The following is a 22,546-nucleotide window of genomic DNA, read 5'->3' as shown; positions in this document are numbered from 1 at the left end:
CCAGGCGTTATGCCTGGAGTCAAGAGCCGTAACTTTGGCTGGCCATAAATAGCCAGCCAACGGTTACCATATGAAGGGGCGCAGACGACTGATAAATTAGGCCTCCATTCCTTGACAGATGTAACTCTCTCTTGAAAAAATCTCTCTCTATCTGTGAGTAAAAATACTTAGGCTGTGGGCATTTTGAATGTGACTCTAGATTCATCTACGTAGCATATTCACGCACTGAGTGGAGAAATCTACTTGAACACTGGATTCACTCGTGGAACAACTACACAGACTATTCTTGAGGTATTTATTCCGCTGTGTATGTTTATATTATTGCTAACATTGGTATCAGAGCACTACGTTAGTTGTTCCCAGTGAAATATGTCTCTGTTTCTTGTTCATGTAATGCATATATATTTTTTTCTTACGTTCTATGAATATGATCATGTTTATATATATTGGGTTTAGTCTCTATTTATTAAAACATGTATGAGACTGTTAGAAATGCCATGATCTATTATCGTAAGTTTTTATATATGATCTCTGTTTACATGAGCATCACGCTATATTGCTAGATGTGTTTAACAGTTTTCTTTTTAGGCATTAAGAATATGTATTATATTTTTTTTTAAAATACAATATATATATATATATATATATGTTGAGCACTGTGTGATACTGCGCATGGCAGTGTATTTGCCATGCGCAGAGGTATGGAGCGCACCATGGTGGTGGTTGGGCAACCACACGGTTGCTGCTAGCACCACACGAGTGGTCCTTGCACTACATGGTGCCGAGGACACCTCCATGGGTTGCAAGCACCCATTGGTGCACCGAGCACCATTTTTTTGGTGCTGAGCGCACACGGTGCTGCAGCCGCACCGTGGTGCCTATCGCACCATGGTGCTGCGGGCTCGCACCGTGGTGCCGCTGTCACCGCGTGGTGATATTGGCACCGAGTGGTGCTGCCCAACCGAGATGGGCAGCATACACCACGGCTGCCGCATGTCAAGGAGTGGTGCTGCACAATGTGAGTAGCCCACTCAGCGGCACCGCGTGGTGATGCTGGCACCGAGTGGTGCTGCCCAACCGAGATGGGCAGCATACACCACAGCTGCCGCATGCCAAGGAGTGGTGCTGCACAATGGGAGCAGCCCACTCCAGCTGCTGCAGCCCGTGGTGTTCAGAGCACTCCGGTGAGTGCTCTTCCACCGAGCCCACCAGCGGAGGCTGCCTATAATGGTGGCTTTAAGCCATTATTTTTTTTATACTATTCACATGAACAGTACCAATTCCAGAGGTTGAAGAAGGCTGTTTAAAAAAAAAAATGGCAGAAATTGTTTTCTTGTGTTTAGAACCCATGACCAAGTGGGAGCCAAGATGAAAGCGCACCATTGGGCTGCTGCTTCTCCTGGTGATAGGTGGGGGTTCTATTTTTTTATGATCTAATTGTGCTGGAAAAAAAAAAAAAAACCTTTCTGTTTTATTTATTTTGGCATAATTATTTCTTTAAATACACGATTAGTTATAATATTATCACTAAATTAGTAAGTCTTTTTTTTTGTGATAATTAGTGGATGTATGGTTGAAATTTTTTTTGAAATTTCCCATGCAATTTAAAATTGCGCGAAAATTAAGTTAATAAGTTAATAATTGGGCATTGTGGCGCAAGAGATGATTAGGAAGCTTAACGAATTTTCGATCTTGTGACATGTCTAGATTATTTTCTCTTTAACTTAGATAAACGTGGCATTTTTTTTAGGTGTGTGTATATATCTAATTTTTTCATTTTTGTAGTGAAATGGCATCGAAAAGTATTGTTGCCGATTTGAACAAAGGAGAAAAACTGGATGGGAAAAATTACGACATTTGGCATCTTAAGATCCAATATGTCCTGAATGAGCAAGAGGTCTTAGAGACCTTAACTCACTCCCTAACTGAGCCTGAAAAAGGGAACTCTGAACAACACCGAAATGATCATGAGGTTTTTGAGAATTGGCTCAAAAAGGATCGGTGTGCGCGCTTTACTATGTTAAGCAGCATGCACAATGACCTTATCGGTGAGTTCGAGGAGTATAACACTGCTCAAAGTATATGGGAAGCACTAAAAGTGAAGTTCGAGAGAACTTCTGCCACGAGATTGCGCGGACTGACTATGAAGTTTGACTCTTATAAGATGCGCTTTGAACACACGATAAAGCAGCATCTTAGAACGATGTCATCAATGATCCGTGAACTCAAAGTGGCTGGAAACAATCTGACGAATGAGCAGCAAGTCCAAGCGGTTATACGCTCACTACCCAATTCATGGGAAGCCATGTGCCAAAATTTGACGCACAATGAGAACATCAAAACTTTTGATGATGTGTCGCGTCATTTGGAGCTTGAGGCAGAGCGCCTAGAGGCTATTAAGCCTAAACATTCATCCTATGTGGTTGAATCTGGCTCGCGTAAGGCAATTAGGCCTAAACGCAAGAATAATAAGCTTGGGGTATCCACTGGACGTGTGCAAAAAGAGTCAGGAACTTTCAAACGCACCAAGAGAGGGAAGCGTGGAAAGAACAAGTCCAATATGGATTGTTTTAACTGTGGAAAGAAAGGCCACTTCGCTCATGACTGTACTAAGCCGAAGAAGGTACAATCTGACTATTCTCTTTCTGTTTATGTAACAAGTCATGTGATGGTTGCTCACTCATATCCTATGTGGACTGTTGATTCAGGAGCGACCGAGCACATAGCAAGAGACAGAGTCGGATTTGTCGAGTATCGTCGAATTCCAGTTGGGAGTCGTGATATCAAGGTGGGGAATGGAGCTAGTGTCGAGGCGCTGGGAGTTGGTACCTACAAGCTAGTATTGCGAGGCGGTCGCATTCTATTACTCCATCATGTGTTATACGCTCCCGGAATGCGACAAAATTTACTTTCCATAGTTACTTTAATCAGACTTGGTTTCCGCATTTTATTTGAAAACAATGGTGTTTTCCTATTTTTGGGTAATGTTTTTTATGGTTCTGCTTTTCTTTCAGACGGTTTTATGATAATGGATTTGGATTATTCAAATGTGAATGAATCTACTATTTTTATCACTGAATCTGATAATTTAGATTCGCATACATGACATGCTAGATTTGGCCATGTTGGGCAAGAGAGGATGACATAGTTGGCTAGAGAAGGCCTAATAGGCAATCTCACTAAAGTCACGTTGCTCACTTGTGAACATTGTTTGATGGGAAAATAAAAAATAAAAAAACCGTTTGGAAAAGCAGCAAGAGCATCTTCTCTGTTGTAATTAATCCACTCAGATATTTGTGGCCTAATGAGTGTGAGGGTGAGACACGGGGCTTTATATTTCATCACATTCATAGATGATTATTCATGATATGGTCATGTTTATTTGATCTCCCATAAGTCTGAAGCATTGGATTGCTTTAGACGATACATGAGTTTAGTTGAGAATCAATTAGACAGGAGTATAAAAGCTCTAAGAATAGACCGTGGACGTGCATATTTATCTGAGCAATTTAAAAGGCTCTGTGATGAAAAATGAATTAAAAGGCAGTTGACAATGCCATATACGGCACAACAAAATGGCGTGGCAGAAAGAAGAAATCAGACACTGCTTGAAATGATTAGATCGATGATGGCGCAAACAAACCTACCAATATCATATTGGGGGGATGCACTTTTGACTGCAGCCTATATTCTTAACCGAGTGCCCTCCAAATCGGTGTCGTCCACCCCATATGAACTTTGGACCAGTAAGAAACCCAACTTGAATAACTTGCGGCCATGGGATTTAACGGGCTTCGTTCATGATTCTTTCCATAAATATGGAAAGTTGGGTCCTAGAGGAAAGAAGTGTATCTTTATAAGGTACCCTGATCACTCTAAGGGATATGTATTAATCGGTGAACAACCTGATGGGACGGTATCTGAAATTGAGTCACGAGATGTGAATTTCATCGATGATGAATTTCCAATTAGAGGCGAGGTTGATAGGAGTTTGGAACTCCAAGAACTTGTGGATTAAGAGGAAATCACTCCAAGTGTCATAGTTAAGAATGATGAAATTTCTCAAGCTCTTAGAAACAGTGGGAGTGATTTAGCTCTAAGCAATGAAACACCACTTGTTGATTATTCACAACAGTTTCAACCACGTAGAAGCTCACGTGGAAATACTCCCCGTCGTCGATTTGAGATTGAATGAGAGATTTTCATGGTGGGACTGCAAGATGATGATGAGCCTAGAACCATCCAAGATTCTACTAAAGATGAGTGGATAAAAGCACTAAACGATGAGATTGAGTCTATGAGGACTAATCAGGTCTGGGATCTGGTAGACCTACCGCCAGGACGAAAGGCCATTGGGAACAAATGGGTTCTAAAGGTCAAACGTAAAGCGGATGGGTTAATAGAAAGGCATAAAGCTCGTCTAGTAGCGAAAGGATATATCCAACAAGAGGGTATAGACTATGAGGAAACATTTTCTCCAGTAGTAAGGTTTGCCTCAATTCGCTTGATTCTAGCAATTGTAGCACAATTGGACTTAGAACTCTACCAAATGGACGTTAAGACAGCTTTTCTCAATGGAGAACTAGATGAAGAGATCTATATGGATCAACCCACGGGCTTTGTGGTCAAAGGTCAAGAGCGCAAAGTGTGCAAGCTCAAACGATCTATATATGGCCTAAAGCAATCATCTAGACAGTGGTACCTCCGATTCCATCAAGCCATTCTTTTGAATGAGTTTACGATGATCGCAAAAGACCACTGTGTTTATATAAAACGGTCCAAAATGAGTTTTGTGTTATTATCATTATATGTTGATGATATTTTAATGGCTGGAAATGATAAGGGGATGATTGTCGCCACTAAAGAGTGGTTGTCCCTCAATTTTGAGATGAAGGACATGGGTGAGGCTGAATATATTTTGGGGGTTAAGATCTATAGAGATCGTTCAAAGAAGCTTCTGTGTTTGTCTCAACAGACTTACATAAAGAAGGTCCTTGAACGCTTCCAAATGAGTAATTGTAAACCCATTAACAATCCCATTGCTAAAGGCGAGACCTTATGCCAAGAAATGTGTCCTAAAACTCCAAAAGAGAAAAAGAAAATGACTCGTGTTCCCTATGCTAGCGCTATTGGTAGTCTGATGTACGCAATGATATGTACTCAACCGGATATATGCTATGCAGTTGGCTTGGTCAGTAGATTCCAATCTAATCCTGGACTGGCTCATTGGAAAACAGTCAAGAGGATTTTTAGATACCTCAAGGGAACTGCAAACTATACATTGTGCTATCAGGGTTCAAATTTGTAGCTAAATGGTTACAATGATGCTGATTGGGGCAGTGATCTAGATGAGCGCAAATCGACAACCGGATATGTTTTCTTGCTAAATAATGGCGCCATCACATGGAGTAGCAAGAAACAACCCTGTATAGCTTTATCCACTATGGAGGCAGAGTACATAGCATGTTCAGCAGCAATTTAGGAGGCTGTTTGGTTGAGGAGGTTCCTTCAGCACTTAGATATCGGCGCGAATTATTCTGATCCAGTGACGATTTTTTGCGACAGCATGGCTGCTCTCGCGTATGCTAAGGACCCAAAATATCATGGAAGAACCAAACACATTGATATCCGATATCACTACATAAGAGATATGGTGGCACAAAAGGAAGTGGTCCTGAGACATTTATCTACGAATCGCATGGTTGCTGATCTCTTGACAAAGCCCATAGCGAAAGTCGCTTTTATGACTCATGTTAGGAGTTTAGGACTGCGTAGATTGTGATTCAGTTGACACAGTTATGTAAACTTTCTTTGGAGAAATTAATGCAGTGTGTTTCTTTTCTTTTGATCATATTGCATGAATTGTACACACACACAAGGTATGTTAACAGGCTTAGATCGACTCACTCACATGAGTGATCACCTTTGGCGCTGTAAAGAGATAGAGAGCAAAGATGTGACATTGTGTCACTTGTTACTTGTCCTGAGAGAGATAAGTATGACACAAAAGATATGTTGCCTTAGTAAGAACTAAGATGAGGTTCATTAAATTTAAAAGAACCGCGCATGGACACTCCACAATCCATGTAGCCTGTAGTAAGCCAGATGTGAGATTCTCTTTAGCACCTTGGGGGTGAGCAAATTGAGAAAATCGGGTTAGACATGTGTCTAGACTAAGATCTGTACGGTGTTTGATATGGACATACGCTCTTTGATAAAGAGAGATTCACCATAGCATGTATTTCATACTATATGTGCTCTTGCGACCAAATATGAAAGTGAATGAATAGTTCCCTATTTCTTCACTGTGTGAGTCCTATACTTCATATTTTAAAATGATGCACTTTTATGACTTTTGACAATGTCATAAGATGGAGGTTCTGATGTTTGCTACTCTAACATACTCTCTATGATAATGATTGATACGGTCTAAAGAGGTATTGTTGGGAAAGCAGTTAGACTAACATTAAGTGACATGAGGGCGAAGGGAAGACTATTCGACAACGCATTTAGATTGTGTTTGCTGACGTCAAACTTTGGCGCTACAATTTGGTAGTGACAATTTTTTGTGAACACATCATGAAAACTAAGAAGCAATTAAAGCATAGTTCTGGGTTTATTTTTAAACTCAAAAAGGGATCGAATATGCTTGATTAGATGTGATCGAATGAGTCTAGAGCATACGAGACACTTCAAGGATGATGTTATGCTGGTCTTCTCGAGGTGAGATTTGGTATAGTGCTCCCAATTTTTTTTTTTTCAGGTGTATTCGGTGGTCGCACGACCTATTTATTTTGTATGAACGAGATAGAGAACATGTTGAGACATATATGCCTGGGGATGCCCACTATGTGTGAGTGGGAGATGTAATAAAGCAGGGGCGCCCTTAGTGGGCATGCCCCTACCTCTTACCATTTAGGGATGCTGGCATTACTCTAGGCGTTATGCCTGGAGTCAAGGGCCGTAACTAAATGGCCAGCCAACGGTTACCATATGAAGGGGTGCGGACGACTGATAAATTAGTCCTCCATTCCTTGGCAGATGTAACTGTCTCTTGAAAAAATCTCTCTTTGTCTGTGAGTGAAAATACTTATGCTGTAGGCATTTTGAATGTGACTCTAGATTCATCTACGTAGCATATTCACGCATTGAGTGGAGAAATCTACTTGAACACTGGATTCACTCGTGGAACAACTACACAGACTATTCTTGAGGTATTTCTTCCGCTGTGTACGTTTATATTATTGCTAACAGTTACATTTATCTTGTGCATTGAGAGAGTTGAGTTTTGGATTTTGTGAGATAGATATTACAGCTTAGGACATGGATAAAAAACAATGTTGCATGGCTTTTGACCTCTGGTTTCGACCTTTGGTTTAGACCTCTGCTTTCATAAAGTGAATTCATACATTGTTTTTGCATATTGTTGATTATCTGTATTGAGAATCACATGTCATGAAAATTCTTTTGATTGTTTTTCCCCCTTTGGTAACTTTGTTTTGGTTCTTTTGGTTGACTATGAAAACTTTGTTGTAATTATTAGGTGTTACCTTGTTTTAACTATGCATCCTGCGTTTTTGGCAGGAGTGTTTTAATCCTATTGTTATAACATCGGGTCATGATCTAATTCCTGTTATGGTCTATGGGTAAGCTATATTTGACATGTGTCATTAAATTGGCTTTTTAGTTTTCTTTAATCTTTCACTGATGTCTCCTTTTGTATGTCTTGCATTTTGTCGCTTGTCATAAATATGTTGCAATAATTGGCACGTTCAAATGTCTAGATTTGTTGCAAATTTCAGACCACATGGTATGTAGTATGACCATTTGGTTCTTGTAGTAGGAAATATTTTGGTCAACAAGATATGAGACATACATTTCAGGAACACAATTATATAGTGAGTGATGCGTGCTTTTTTTTTTTTTCTCTCTCTCTCTCTCTCTCTTTAACATTGCATTTAAACCCTTCCATATGGTTGCTACTGTATGAGTATCTAAACTGTGAATAACATCTACATAAACCTCAGAATCTGGTGTTAGATCTTTGCCCTTATGGATAGGTTGCATTAATAACTATCTTATAAAAAAAGCTTGAAGCAATAATTTGAAATTTTCTTTTTATTTTTAATCCTCTAAACATCAGTCCAATATGTTATGGTGTTACGTCTTTGGAGAAATTCATCAGACAAGATGGTGTAGCATTGTTTCTCTTGTATGCATAGTGAAGTTTAATACCATAATTTTGGCTGCTTTAGCTAATGCTACCAAAGAAATTCAAGTTTCTACGTGTTTTTTACTGGCGCATTATGATGATAATAAATTTACTGTTCCTTTTATACTCTTTTTTCTTTTTCTTTTTTTACTTGTCAGATTCTATATTAAGTGTGAGAGTTTAACGTTCATTTTTCTTCTTTTGACATCATGTACTTCGCCTTTAAAGTCTCAGAAGACATTCTTAATTTTAGTGTGACGGGGGAAGAGGAAGATAGAATGGCACCTAGGTCTTCGACGTCAACTTCACAGTCATTAATGACGCATCAAAATACAGTTGGAAATCCAAATGTCTACCATGTGAGTAGGCATGTTGATGTTTTGTTTTCTAATAAAGTGTGTTTGACGTGCTAATACATCTAACTAATTGCATAATGGCAGCATAATTTTGATATGCCCTACCCTCTGCCAAGTGATCCGGAGGACTTCATTAGAGTTGAAGATTCATTATGGGTATAATTGAGTTTGTTACCCAAATTCCAAAAATTAACATGTTAATTTGTTTGTTTAAAGTCATTTCAATTTTTTTTTTTTATAATATCGTGCTGGTATTGAATAGATGTCACATTATATGCAATACCCTTCATCGAGTAATCTAGAGAAATTGAGGCAAGAAATGCCCCCATGTCAACTTTGCCAAATAGTGCAGAATCTGAAAAAAATGTTAGAAGTTATCACGATGCTGATGGTATTATACTATTCTCTATTGTGACTTTAATGATACTAATATTGAATTGATGATAATCCATCCCTATATTTCTATTCATAGAAATGTTCTTTGACATAAATGAAAATTTAAAGGGTATCATTGTTGTCCTGGATGATGAGGTATAAGTTGAACCACTAAGATCCAGTATGGAGTTTGACAATGAGAAAAAACTCATGGCCTACTGTAAGCAATAAGCCAAGTAAGAGGATTTTAGTGTAAGGACACAGAAGACTAAGACAGATGATAATGAGAGGCCTGTGTATGTGACCATTGGTTGTGCTCATGGCAAAAAGTATCATCCTAAGTCAAACTGTATTATATCGAAGCCACGGGCAACAACTAAAACAGGTTATAAGGCAAAGATAAATGCGACGTTGAACAAGAATGACAAATGGGTTTTCACCATTGTTGAAAATTCTCACAACCACATTATTGTGAGCTCCAAGAAGACTTGACTCTTGCGATCTCAAAAGTGTCTAGATGAATACAGTTAAAGGATCCTCGAGCTAAATGATAGAGCTGATATACAAATGATCAAGAATTTTTATTCTCTTGTCGTTGATGCGAGGGGTTTTGACAATCTACTTTTTCAAGAGAAAGATTGTAAGAATTTCATTGACTAGGCTAGATATTTAAGATTGGGTAAAAAAGGTGACGAAACACTTAATGAGTATTTATAAATAATGAGATATCAGAATTATGACTTCATTTATGTTAGAATGATGAGTGAAGGCTACGGAATGTGTTTTGAGCTGATGCACGGTGTCGAGCCACTTATGAGTATTTCGGAGACATTGTATCCTTCGATACAAAATAGGTACAGTATACCTTTTGCTAGTGTATCCTTCGTCGGTGTTAATCATCATGGCCAATCCATACTATTAGGGGCGGGATTGCTGCTAAGCGAGGACACACATAGTTTTGTTTGCTTGTTTTGAATGTGGTTGGATTGCATGAATGGTAGAGTGCCCAAAGCCATCATAACCGACCAAGATCGGGCAATGAAAAATGCTATTGTCATTGTATTCCCTGAATTTGGGATCAACTACTTGCAAAGTATGATTTGGTCGGTAATAATATGCCTCAGTCCTTATATGAGGAAATGTCCTTTTGGGTTTCAGTTTTCCTGAAGGGCGTATTTTAGGCCGGTATGAGTACTACACAAAGGTCGGAAAGTATGAATGTCTTTTTTGACAAATATGTCCATTCCGGTACGATGTTGAAGGAATTTGTCGATCAATTTGATAATACTCTTAGAAAAAAACTGGAGATCGAGACAACGACTGATTTCAATTCTAGCAACCAAACTATCCCCTGCGTGTCCCCTTTTAACATTGAGAAGTAGTTTTAAAAAGTATATACAAATGCAGAGTTTGAGAAGGTCGAAAGAGAGTCAATGAGCCTAATGTGTTGTAATTGTTGGTTGATAACCACACTAGGGTGCATTTTAACATTCAAGGTCTTGGATGAAATATCTTTTGATAAGTAGACCAAAACAATCCATTACTCAGTTTACTATAACAAATATAAGTGTGAGGTAAAATGCACTTGTGCATTGTTTGAGATGAGGGGGATTCTATGTAGGCATGCACTTAGAGTTTGTTAGCTGAAGAAGATTAATGTGCTGCCAGATGGATATTTCTTGGATTGCTAGATAAAGGACTTAAAGAGGCATTACACATTAATCAGAAGGGGTTCTGATGACATGCGGGGCAGATCAGACGCAGGGAATTATGCACTTGTAATAAAAAGATGTTCAAAATTTACAACTAAAATATCCTTAAATAATGACCAAGTCCATGTATTCTTGTGCCATGTTGATGAGTTTGATAAAATATGTGAAGCTTCAACACGTGAGTCAACATTCCAATCAATGAAGGCCAACCCAAAGGTGGTCTTGGATAAGGGTAAGAAAATATTAAATCCCAATATCGTCCGAGGGAAAGGGAGACCCCCAAATAAGAGGAAGGTTCCACCCGTGGAGAATATGGTAACAAAGAGAAAGAAACATCTAATAATTGTCAAAACTTGCACTGTTAATAATTACTATTCTGATTCTAATATATGTTTATTTTTTTTTTCACAGAACTTAGACTTGTAAGAAAATTTTGGTAGATGAAACACAATTGGGTGACAGCTTGGGAGCTCAACACCACCAAGTTGATGATAGGGTTGGTGTTGGACAAAAAATAGCTTTCTTTCACAATCGATGGCACCAAGAAATGAGGTTAACCGTGTCTTGTCAAAATTTGTTTTGATTAAAGCAAGAATGTAGTACTTAATTCCTATGAGAGGAAAAAAGCCCATCATTTATTGTATATTGTGCTTATGAATATACAACCTCGAGATATGTATTTTCACAGTTCTCTTTGAAATGGGTTTTACAAAATTTAGTTAACTTTTTTTTTTTTTTATTGACTCATCCTCGTCCTTTTGGATTTGGGGGCTGAAAACTTCTCTATTTCGTTTATTTTCAGGTTTGATCTGTCAGTTAAGTGTTACAGTTAAGCAATGAGGGAGGAAGTGAAAGAGAAGAGAAAGGCTCAAGTATTCATCGTTTGTATTATTTTGTTCATTTATATCTTTAGAACATTTTACAATTTTTATATAATACTTGAGGAATTTTCAACGCTCGTAGGTTGTAGCAAAACTACATGCCATATTACATTGTATCCTTCTTAGAAGAATGAAGGCTAATGTTAAGCAGCTGCTTCCTAGTGGAAAAAGGAATAATATTGTATGCTACATTTTGGTTCGCCCAGTCTATTAAGAAAACAAACTTATGGGTGAAACCAGTGGCATGAGGGAGGAAGATGTTCAATGAAACTCTCAGGAGAGAATCACTATTTGGCCACTTTATATAAAAGGTAACTCGAATTGTAGATATTTTCTTATGCAGTATTATAAGTTGGGTGAAGACTTTTTCATGCAACTTCTTCTTCTTCTTTCCTTTTTTTTTTTTTATTTTTTTTTATTTTTATTTTTTATGTTTTCCTTGGTAATGTGCTTATGGGTGCTCTATGATAATTTCATTTTATAATAAAAAAATCAAAGCTCATTTCATCTTAATTTGCCCTTAATGGAGGTTGGGGACCAATTTTGGTAGTGTTTATTGCTGTATGCATAGAGCTATGCAACAAGTTTGAAAGTGAAAATGATCTTTCTATTAATTTGATATAGTGATTACTATTTTATCTTTTCTTCTATCCTCAAGTTTGGATACCATCGTGGGGAAGAAGACTCTTTAATGCTTTAAAGACTCTTAGTAATTAAACTATTTAAATCTTCTATTATCATATAAATTATAACCGAATACTGTGTTGTAACAAATTCACACCTGTGATAACCTTGACTGGAGGTAAACCTGAGATGCTTCTAAAAGAAAATGAGTTGCCTTTCTTCTACCCATTTCATTTTCCATCAACTATTGATCTTCAGCCAATGGACAAAAGTCTTGGACATCATAGATCACTACTTTAGTGAAAAGGGACTAGGGGGTTGTAGAATCGATGGCGATGTGCCTACAACATTGTTTGGTTGCTAAATTTGTGCCTATAGCTATATTTGGGAACTTCAACTCAGCTCAAAGCACTCGAAAGTTTCTCTTGCTGCCTAAGATGGATTGAGTAAAAGGTTTGGATTGTTACTATGATGTTGGAATGACAGAGGTTGCACTAAAGATATTATTCTTTTTTCAAAGATTTTGATTGGATCTCAAAATGTCCATTCATGTTACGTATTGAGGAATGCTTCCTACCGGATATTCCGTTTATTTGTAATCAACGAAAACCAATCAAAGAATGACACGTATGGGAGTCTTAAAGGTGCAAATGGAGTGCAAAGCAGAGGAACGCTTCCTCATTTATGTCCAACGCCCCCCACCCCCCATCTTTTTCTCTCTTCTCTCTCTCTCTCTCTCTCCAAAAACCCCTCTCAGTTGGTGACCGAAGAACACACTCTCTCTCTTATTGGAAGCAAGCATCATGCATCAAGGATTATTTTCGAGCCATATTTTCGTATTATTTTCCAGTAGTGAGTATTATTTTCTCATCATTTTTTCTTCTTATTTGTTTAACTATGTCAATTTAGATTTTTTGAGCTTCTGAATTAGGATTTTCTCAGCCCATGAAATTTCTACTAACAAGCGTCCATTTTTTTTTTTTAAATTCCTATTCAGATTTGTTGAGCCCATGAAATTTCTATTCGGATTTTTTGAGCTTCTAATTTGATTTTTCTCTATTATTTTCCTGATGATTAGGGTTTTATTTTTTTATATTCTTTTCCTAATTTTCGGTGGGAAGATTTTCTCTTTTCGTAATGATCTTTGTCTTTTTTTTTTTTTGTAGGGTTTTGACTTGGCTTCGATTTACCATTGTTCGCATATTTGGCACAGTCAACAAGATAGTATTAAATTTGCTTAGTTTTCTATTATTTGCTATGCTACAGTTTTCTTTTAAAAGAATATGGTTTCCATAATCTAGAATGAAATTTGTGCGTTAAAATAATTTGATTAATATCTAAATCTGTGTCCATCTAACTCAGCAATTAAATAATTGAAAACTGAAAATGGGTTGGCTGGATTGGTAGAGATAAGTGTCTAAACAAAAGGGTGATAGGTGTTTCGTAAATGAGTACATGCACGAGGTTGAAATAATTGGATTCTCATGTGGTGAAATAATCACTAAAAATGTATGATCATCAGTATAGGAGATATATAACCTCGGTAGATTTAAATAACAATCAGGTAAAGACCGAGTATTAATATTATGTATCTATAAAAATGAATTCATGATGGACCGACTACATTTGGTTAAATGATGTGGTACTTTGTACATTCATCATATGGTGGCTAAGATATTAATCTAATCTACAAGCCTTAGCAGTTGGTTTTTTTCATAATTATTGGGCTGACTCTTTATTCAGAACCTTTTGAGGGGCATATTCATTTGTCTATTAAAAAGTATTTTATTGGATATGTTAATTGATATTTTATTGATTACATTGTTTTATGTTGGGATGAATGATTTTGGGTGAAATTCGGATAGTGATGATGTTGAGATAGTGACAAATAGAAACTGTCCACAAGGCATTATAAATAAAACTATTGAGGATGAAACCGTAGAAGAGCAATGTGATGTAAGCATGGGAGATAGATTGGATGTGGGAGATGGCATTAATTTGGGAGATGGAGTGAATGAGGGAGATGGTGATGGAATTAATTTGATTTCCACTTCCAGTAGTGGAAATCTTGAACTGTTCGTTGGGAAGGAATTTGATGAGGTTGAGGATGCCCAAGCATTTTACAAGACGTATGCAAGACGAAAAGGTTTTGCAATGAGAACCAACCATACGCAATTATCCAGAGAGGACAGAAAATTAGTTGGAGTACACTATATTTGTACAAGGGAAGGATTTAGGCGTGAAAGTCTCAAACAAAAAGAAAGAAAAAATCCTGAACTTGCTGAAATAAAGATTGGTTGTAAAGCTACAGTGTATAAAAAAGGATGGTGAAAAGTGGATAGTTTGCAAGTTTGTGCCTGAACACAACCATGTGCTACTGACACCAAGAAGTACGAGCTTGCTCCGTGGACATAGAGGGTTAACGCGTGTGCAAAAGAAACTCATTCTCATTTTGAATGAGTCTGGCATACCGACAAGGAAGATAATGTCGGTCTTGAGCAAAGAATCAGGTGGTGATTTTAACACAGGTTGTATTGGTAAGGACGTTGAAAATTATTTGAAAAATAAAAGAAGAAAATTATTTGAAGAGGGAGATGCACAAAGGTTATATGCATACTTTCTTGATTGATAGTGTAAAGAACCTGGGTTTGTGTATTCCATGCAAATTCATGATAATGGGTGTATGAGAAGCTGTTTTTGGGCAGATGCAAGATCAAGGTCTGCATAACAATATTTTAGAGACGTTGTCACATTTGATGCGATGTACCTCACAAATATTTATAAGATGTCATTTGTGCCGTTTTCAGGAGTAAATCACCATCATCAAACCATAATGTTTGGTTGTGCGTTGTTAGTTAATAAAATAGCTGAATCCTATATATGGTTATTGAGGACATGGTAGGAAGCAATGCTTGGGCATGCCCTTTTAAATATTATTACTGATGATGACAAAGCTATGTCCAAGGCAATTGCAGAGATACTCCCAAATACAACTCACCGGTTTTGCTTGTGGCATATTTTGCAAAAATTTCCAAAACATTTGACACATTTTTATAACAAGTTTCCAAACTTTCAAAAAGAGTTCCGTCATTGTATTCATGAGACAAAAACATGTGATGAATTTGAGGAGGAATGGAGTTCAATAATGACAAAATATGGTTTAGTTGGTAATGACTGGCTGGAAAATCTTTACAACCGACGACAGAAGTGGGTTCCGGCTTACTTACGAATCACGTTTTGTGCTGGTATGTCAACCACGCAAAGGAGTGAGAGCATGAATAAATTTTTTAAGGATTATGTTTGTTCGAGCACGATGGTGAATGATTTTGTTCATCAGTACGAGAAAGCCTTAGATGCACGCTATTTTAAGGAAAAGATAAGGATGTGAGAACGAAATCTACTAAGGCAGTTTTGAAAACATGTTGGACAATTGAGGAAGAGGCGGCCTTAGTGTATACAAGAAAGTCATTCGAAATCTTTCAAGATCAGCTATTTAATAGCCAACGATACAAAGCGTCTAAAGTTTAGAAAGAGGGTGAAAGTAAGATGTATGCGGTGGCACCTAATGGCAAAGAGAAACCCATTTATTATGTGACTTTGGAGAGTGGAGAAGCAAAGGCAATATATACATGTCATATGTTTGAGTTTCTGGGTATTGTTTGTAGGCATATCCTATGTGTCCTAACAAAGAAATCAAAATTAGATGTGTTGTCATATCACTATGTGGTTGAGCCATGGACAATCAATGCTAAGAGTCAACCTATACTTGAAATACCAGTTTCTGAGAGGCATGTAATGACACAAAAAGATCCGATAATGTGAAAAAACAAGTTGATGATGCAGTTTTATGATATTGTAGACCTTGACTCACAATCAAGTTTTAAAATGAAGCACCTTTCTCTTGCCTCGGAGAAGGTCCACAAGAAGCTACTTTTAATGGAAGATTTCGGAGAAAAAAATTTCGAAGTCGAAGACATGTCACATAATGATTCCCCTATATTAAAATCACAAGTAATATCAAATTTCAAACAAACTATACAAGATCCTCAACACGTGCCAACGAAAGGAAGACCGAAATCCTTGAGAGCAAAGAACCCGAAAGAAACTCAATTAGTGAAAAAAATGCGTTATAGCATTTGCAAAATTGAGGGTCATACGAAGAACAACTGCCCATCGTTCGGGTATAGTACTTATACAAAAATTTTTTGTGGTTTTATAATATAATAACTTAACTTAATTTCTGATGCTTTTATTGTCTTGTTTTTATGTAGGGATATTGGAAATATAAATGACAACATATCACAACGGCTTGATATTGAAGAACAAAATTAGATGAGGTTAGTGTTTAAGTTCTAGATCATTTATATTTTGTGTTGGTAAAAGATATGGGCATGGGGCTGTAACAGTTAGGCATCTTCTATCTACAACTAGTTTTTTTTTTTTTTACCCTTATTTTTTTTTAAAGTTTGTTGCTAATGACATCTTGTGTTGTGCTTAATTTTTTGCAGAGTAGCTAACTGCATGCGATTTTGTGTTGAAGTGGATTACCTAACTCAAGTGGAAGATTTGTGTTGTAGTGTCTTTGCATTTTATTCAGACTGTTGGGTGTTATATATGTGTGCCCCTATTTATTTAGACTGCTCATGTGTACAATCAATCATTTATATATGTTCAGATTCACGTATTCACGTGTTACTGTAACCAAAAAATTTACTTTTGTGTGTTTAATCCCATATCCAGATGTTGTAGTATACTGCAAAACCGTAGTGGCCCATGCATATGCATGCATGCATTCAGAGTCCCATACGTAAAGTTAGCTTGAGAGCACTACATTCATATTTTTGGTACTTAAAAGCAGAAAATTTAAAACCAGAAAATTTACTTCAAATAAAAGCAGAAAATTTAAAACCAGAAAATTTACTTCAAAGTTTAATCCCATATCCAGATTTTGTAGTGTACTGCAAATCGTAGTGGCCCATGCACATGCATGCATGCATTCAGAGTCTCAGACGTAAAGTTAACTTGAGAGCACTACATTCATATTGTTGATATTTAAAAGCAGAAAATTTAAAACCAGAAAATTTACTTCACAAAGTTTAAGCATTACATCTATTACCAAAATGGGCAGTTACATTCATATTGTTGGTCCCAAACACACATAGATCTTACTAACCATATGATATTAGCATTGGGGTTGACATAAATGAATATCGTTCAAATAAAAAATAATTACAGCACAAAGCACAATGGTATATAACCATAACAAGAATAATGTTCCCTTGTACTTTTTTTCCATAACTTTAAATTTTGCTTCCTCAGCCATTATACATTATTGGCTAATCCTATCATTTCTTCTTTGAGCTAATTCTAATGTCATTTTGCAACAATGGTTTAGTTCTTGTTCAAAATCAATCCATTGAAAAAATGAGCATTGTCTCTTCATCTTATAGTTTGGACAATTTAAGAACCGTCTGCCAAAACTAGTATATTTGGCAGAAATCCTTAACTTTGCTGGCATCCCACAATGGCAAAGTGGTACTGCACCACTGTCATCATCAATGTACTGCATTTGTGATGCCGATTTATATTAGACAATCCAAGCAATAAGCATGCATATCAATATTTATTAGCAGCCAATAGACAGTTTAAGCAATAAGCATGCAAAGTATCCAAGCAACAGTCCAAGCAATAAGCATGCATATCAATATTTATTAACAACCAATAATTTATCTAATTTATCTAGCATCTAAAATTTCAAGGCATCAATCCATGTTGAGCAATGGATTGTTTAAATGAGCAATGGATTTAATCTTATGATTAAATCCATTATAAATATAAAAATATTAAAACATGAATATAAAATATTCCCAACAACAAACCAGTTTACAGAACAAACCAGTATATGCACGATAACTCTAGGAGCATAACTCTTCAATAACAAACCAGTTTCGAGCTAAATATGTAACTATCAGGCATTGAAATTTACAGAACAAACCATCAGGCATTGAAATTTACAGAACAACAAAACCAATTTAGGTACTAAATAATGCCAAACAGAAATAATTCAGGTACTAATTAATTCGGGTACTAAATAATTAAGAAATATAAAATCAAGAAATAATGACTCAAACAGAACCTAAAGAGAACCTTTACCTTCATTCTGTAAGGCAGCGAAATTTTTTTTTTCCCTATTTCCTTGTTGTTCTGTAAAATGATGGAGGGTTAGGATTTTTATGGGTTTCGGTTTTATGGGGGAGGGAGGGAGGGCACTAGGTTAGGGTTGGGTTTACGAGGGAGGGGCATATGAATCGGCTTGAAAAAATGGGTTCAAAGCAGGGTCATGGATCGGTTTGCTTGATGGGTTTCTGGGTTCAAAGGAGACGTGAGTGATTTAGCTCGATGGGTTCGACGCGTTTTCTGGGTTCGAAGCAGGGATGAAGCGAGTTTCTGGTTTCTAGGTTCGAAGTAGGGATGAAGTGGGTTTTTGGGTTTGAAGCAGGGATGAAGTAGTTTATGGGTTTGGGTTTCTGGGTTCGAAGCAGGGATGAAGTGGTTTCTGGGTTCGGCTTTCTGGGTTCGAAATAGGGATCAAGTGGTTTCTTGGTTCGGAGCAGGTATGAAAGTGGTTTCTGGGTTCGAAGCAGGGATTCTCGCATAGAGATTTTCTCTTCACCGGTTAGGTTCTCAATAGAGAGAGAGAGGGGAAGCAGAGAGACAAAGAGATCTTGTGTTGTGTAAGAGACAGACCGAGAGTCACTCAGTGCGACACGATTTGTTTATTTGGTGGTGTATCCCATACGTGTCATTATATGATTGATTTTTGTTGATCTCAAATAAACGGAATATCTGGTAGGAAGATTTTCTCCTATGTATTTAGATAGTTATTTGTATAAATGGAATTTTTTTAAGTATTATTCATCTTTTCTTGTACTTGATGGAATGTTGAATGGCTTACTAGTTTGCACATTGACTCAAATACATTTCTTAAATTCAATTATGCCATTGAAACAAAAGTTGGACCAGATATATATACAAATGAACTATAATTTGCTCCAGATATGCTATAGATGCTACTAATTATTCTGTCATTTACAAAAATGGATTAGTGTTCCATATCTCCAAAAACTAAAATCCACCTTCAAGTCATCACCAGAGAAGGACTAGATCATGGAAGCACACATGAGTAAGTTATTTTAGTAAAAACAATACTTGAAGTGCATAAACCAGAAAAATTTACATAAACCAAAAACATCTGAATTTCGAGCAACATAACTAAATAAGACTTCGTTAAAGTCTACAAATTCAATTGAGATGCACAAATTATCTTCATTACACAAGGTGATTTCACTATACAATTTACATACATGGTTTTCATCAAACCATGTGCACAACCTAAGAACCATTCAAAACCCATCTAATCCATACACGATACTTTTACATGGAATTTATCTAAACGAAACAAACACTATTACAAATGTGATAACCCATCACAAACACAATAATTTTTCCTTTTTCTTTTTCAGATTCTTCACTATCTCTCACTTTATCTTCCATTTTCCAAACGTTATACTTGCGCTATAATACATCATCCCACGTCTTCTAAGCCCTATTCTCTCTCACACGAAAATTCTCCTCTAGCAAATGAAGTAAATCCGCCTATACGAAGAATTCACACTTCACATCTCCCTACACATAGTACGAACTTCCAATTGACATGATAAAATACACCCCGCAAGCAGCAAATTGATATGCAAATATGACAAATATAAAGTTATTTTACCGTATTATAGTTCGGGTAGGAAAAAAATCTCATTCCAAGATTTTTCTTAGTGTGAGACATCTTTAGTGGTGTTTTCAAACCACACCAACAAGTTAGTAATTCCATCACAAAATTATTAACTAAGATGATGATTAGGGTTGTAATCAGTCCGGTTCGGTCCAGTTTTGGATAAAATCTAGGACCGAACCGGTATGTACCGATTTTGTATTTTCAAAAACCAATTACGCACCGGTTATCCTCCTAAACCGGTACGTCTGGTTTTATCAGTTTCGGTCCAGTTTTAATATATTAAGTATATTAGTATTACTAATGTATTTATCAAAAGAAATATATTGAGAATTTATTAGGTAATAAAATGTATTTAATATATATATATATATATTTAAAACATATGATTAAATAAATATTCATGTTTAAGATTAAAATATTATGTTATAAATTATAATATATATAATTATAATATATTATTTCATACATAATTATATATATTATATATAAAATATATTATATATAATATTAAAAATTAATAAAATATATATAACATGTGAACCGGTCCGGTGTTGGAAAACATAAAACTGATTTTGGACTGGATTTGACTGATTTTTAAAATGAAAGAACCGATTCTGAATCGAACAGGTCGAAAACCGGACCAAATAAACCGGTTCAGGCCGGTTGTCCAGTTTTTCGGTTCATTCTTACACCCTTAATGATGATTGAGATGATGCCATGACTGATTTTGAAAAACCAAAGACAAATTCAAACACAAGAGTTCAGCTCATTTACAAAATTGGATATGTTCTAATAGTGATGGCAGGACCTATGATCAGGATTTATGATGTAATGATTGAATTGTTTTTTCCTGTTGTGTAAGGCATGCCAAGAAAAGATGTTCTTACTTCATTAGAACAAGTCCATAGTTTTCAATAATCTCACTTGTCTTGTTATAACTCCTCACCTGATTGGAAGAACATCTTAATTCTGAGATGTATTGCTGTCAAGCCAATACAAGAACAATTTTTTTTCTTTTTAAACCAATAGAATCCTGAACTAAAAACTATACAACACATGCTATCTCCAAAATAATCAGAGCAATATACAAATGAAAACATGAGATATTGGTATGGAATGAAAATCATTCAAAGTACTCTTCAAAGGCAAAATCACTCTAAAATAGTGAACTAAAAGAAAGCCAATCCATCAAATGAAATTAGTTGTACAGATAGTTCCACTTACAACCCCTTGTAAGATATTCCCCTTGTGCAAGACAAACAACTTAATTACCTTCTGCCGCAATAGCTATAGAACTTTTAGGCAATTTTGTAATATTGAATTCTACTCCCAAAGCTTCAGTGGATTTTCTTGGTTATTGAAGGATAAAACTCTTGTTTATTTAACAAAACTCAAGGAGAGCATTCTCAAAAATCTATAGAAAAAAAAGTTTCTTATAGATTTTGATCTCATCTGCCATCCTAAATAAGATACTCTTAAGTTCTTAGAATTAGATTGATCATCACTAAATATAAAATTCAGAGCTTTTTTCTTGATTCTAAGATAAGTTTGAAATTTCCCATTAAACTTGAAAGATTTGTCTCTTAAATTCACTTCCCATGGTTTGAAAAACTTTGACAAAACGCCAACCTTTTTACTAATGAGGTAAGGCCCTCATCCCTAAAACCTTCCTCATTTGAGAAGTTATTTCTATCTTATATATTCAAAACTCGAAGCTTCAAAGTTTCTTTCAGTTTGTCAAATAAAGTTCATATATTTTATCTAAAGGCAACCAACAAGTTTTTAACTTATGAAAGCTTTCATGAAATGGTTTTCTAACTGGACCAAATTAATATAGCACATGCTTTAAAACTGAAAAATCCAAAACATGAGAACCCCTATGTTTATCCATCTCCGAGGAAGAACCTATTTGTAAGAAACTAAACGTAGCTGCGATTCTCTAACAATGGTCAATGGTGGTGATAGTGAAAGCAATATTAAATGTAAGCTATCATACAATTAAACCTTAGAATTTTATATAACATAACTCTAGAATTTCATATGTAACTTTTTTAAAGCATTTTATAAGAATAAATACCTTAGCCCGTGACCACATATCTCTTCAGTAGAAATAATCTTGGAATGGAGCGGGTGCTGGGTAGAGGAATGGCTAATGACAATAGAGGTGATGGGTAGAGGGAGCGTTGGGGGGAGAGAATGGGCGACGCAAAGGGGCTTGGGGGAGAGGATAGGCAAGACGAGGGGTAGGGTGGAGGGAGAGTGCAAACGGAACGACGAGGGGTTGGGGTGGGGGGGAGAGTGCACATGAAATAACGAGGGGGTGGGGCTGGGGATGGGGGAGAGGAGCTCTATTTTGAAAAATCAAATGGGTGAAATCTGAGAGAGGGAACGTGCAGCTGGGGAGGGGGAGAAATTGGTCATTTTGCTCAGTGCCACGTATGGTGTGCATTTGGCTTACGCCAAACTGTAGCTGATACTAATATTTTCACTTGAAGAGTGAGATGAGATGATATAATTTTAGATGAAAGTTAAAAGTTAAATAAAATATTATTAGAATATTTTTTTAATATTATTATTATTTTAGAATTTAAAAAAAT

The sequence above is a fragment of the Carya illinoinensis genome, chromosome 6 (assembly GCF_018687715.1).
Source record: "Carya illinoinensis cultivar Pawnee chromosome 6, C.illinoinensisPawnee_v1, whole genome shotgun sequence".
NCBI classification, from domain to species: domain Eukaryota; kingdom Viridiplantae; phylum Streptophyta; class Magnoliopsida; order Fagales; family Juglandaceae; genus Carya; species Carya illinoinensis.
This window is presented reverse-complemented; position numbering follows the sequence as displayed.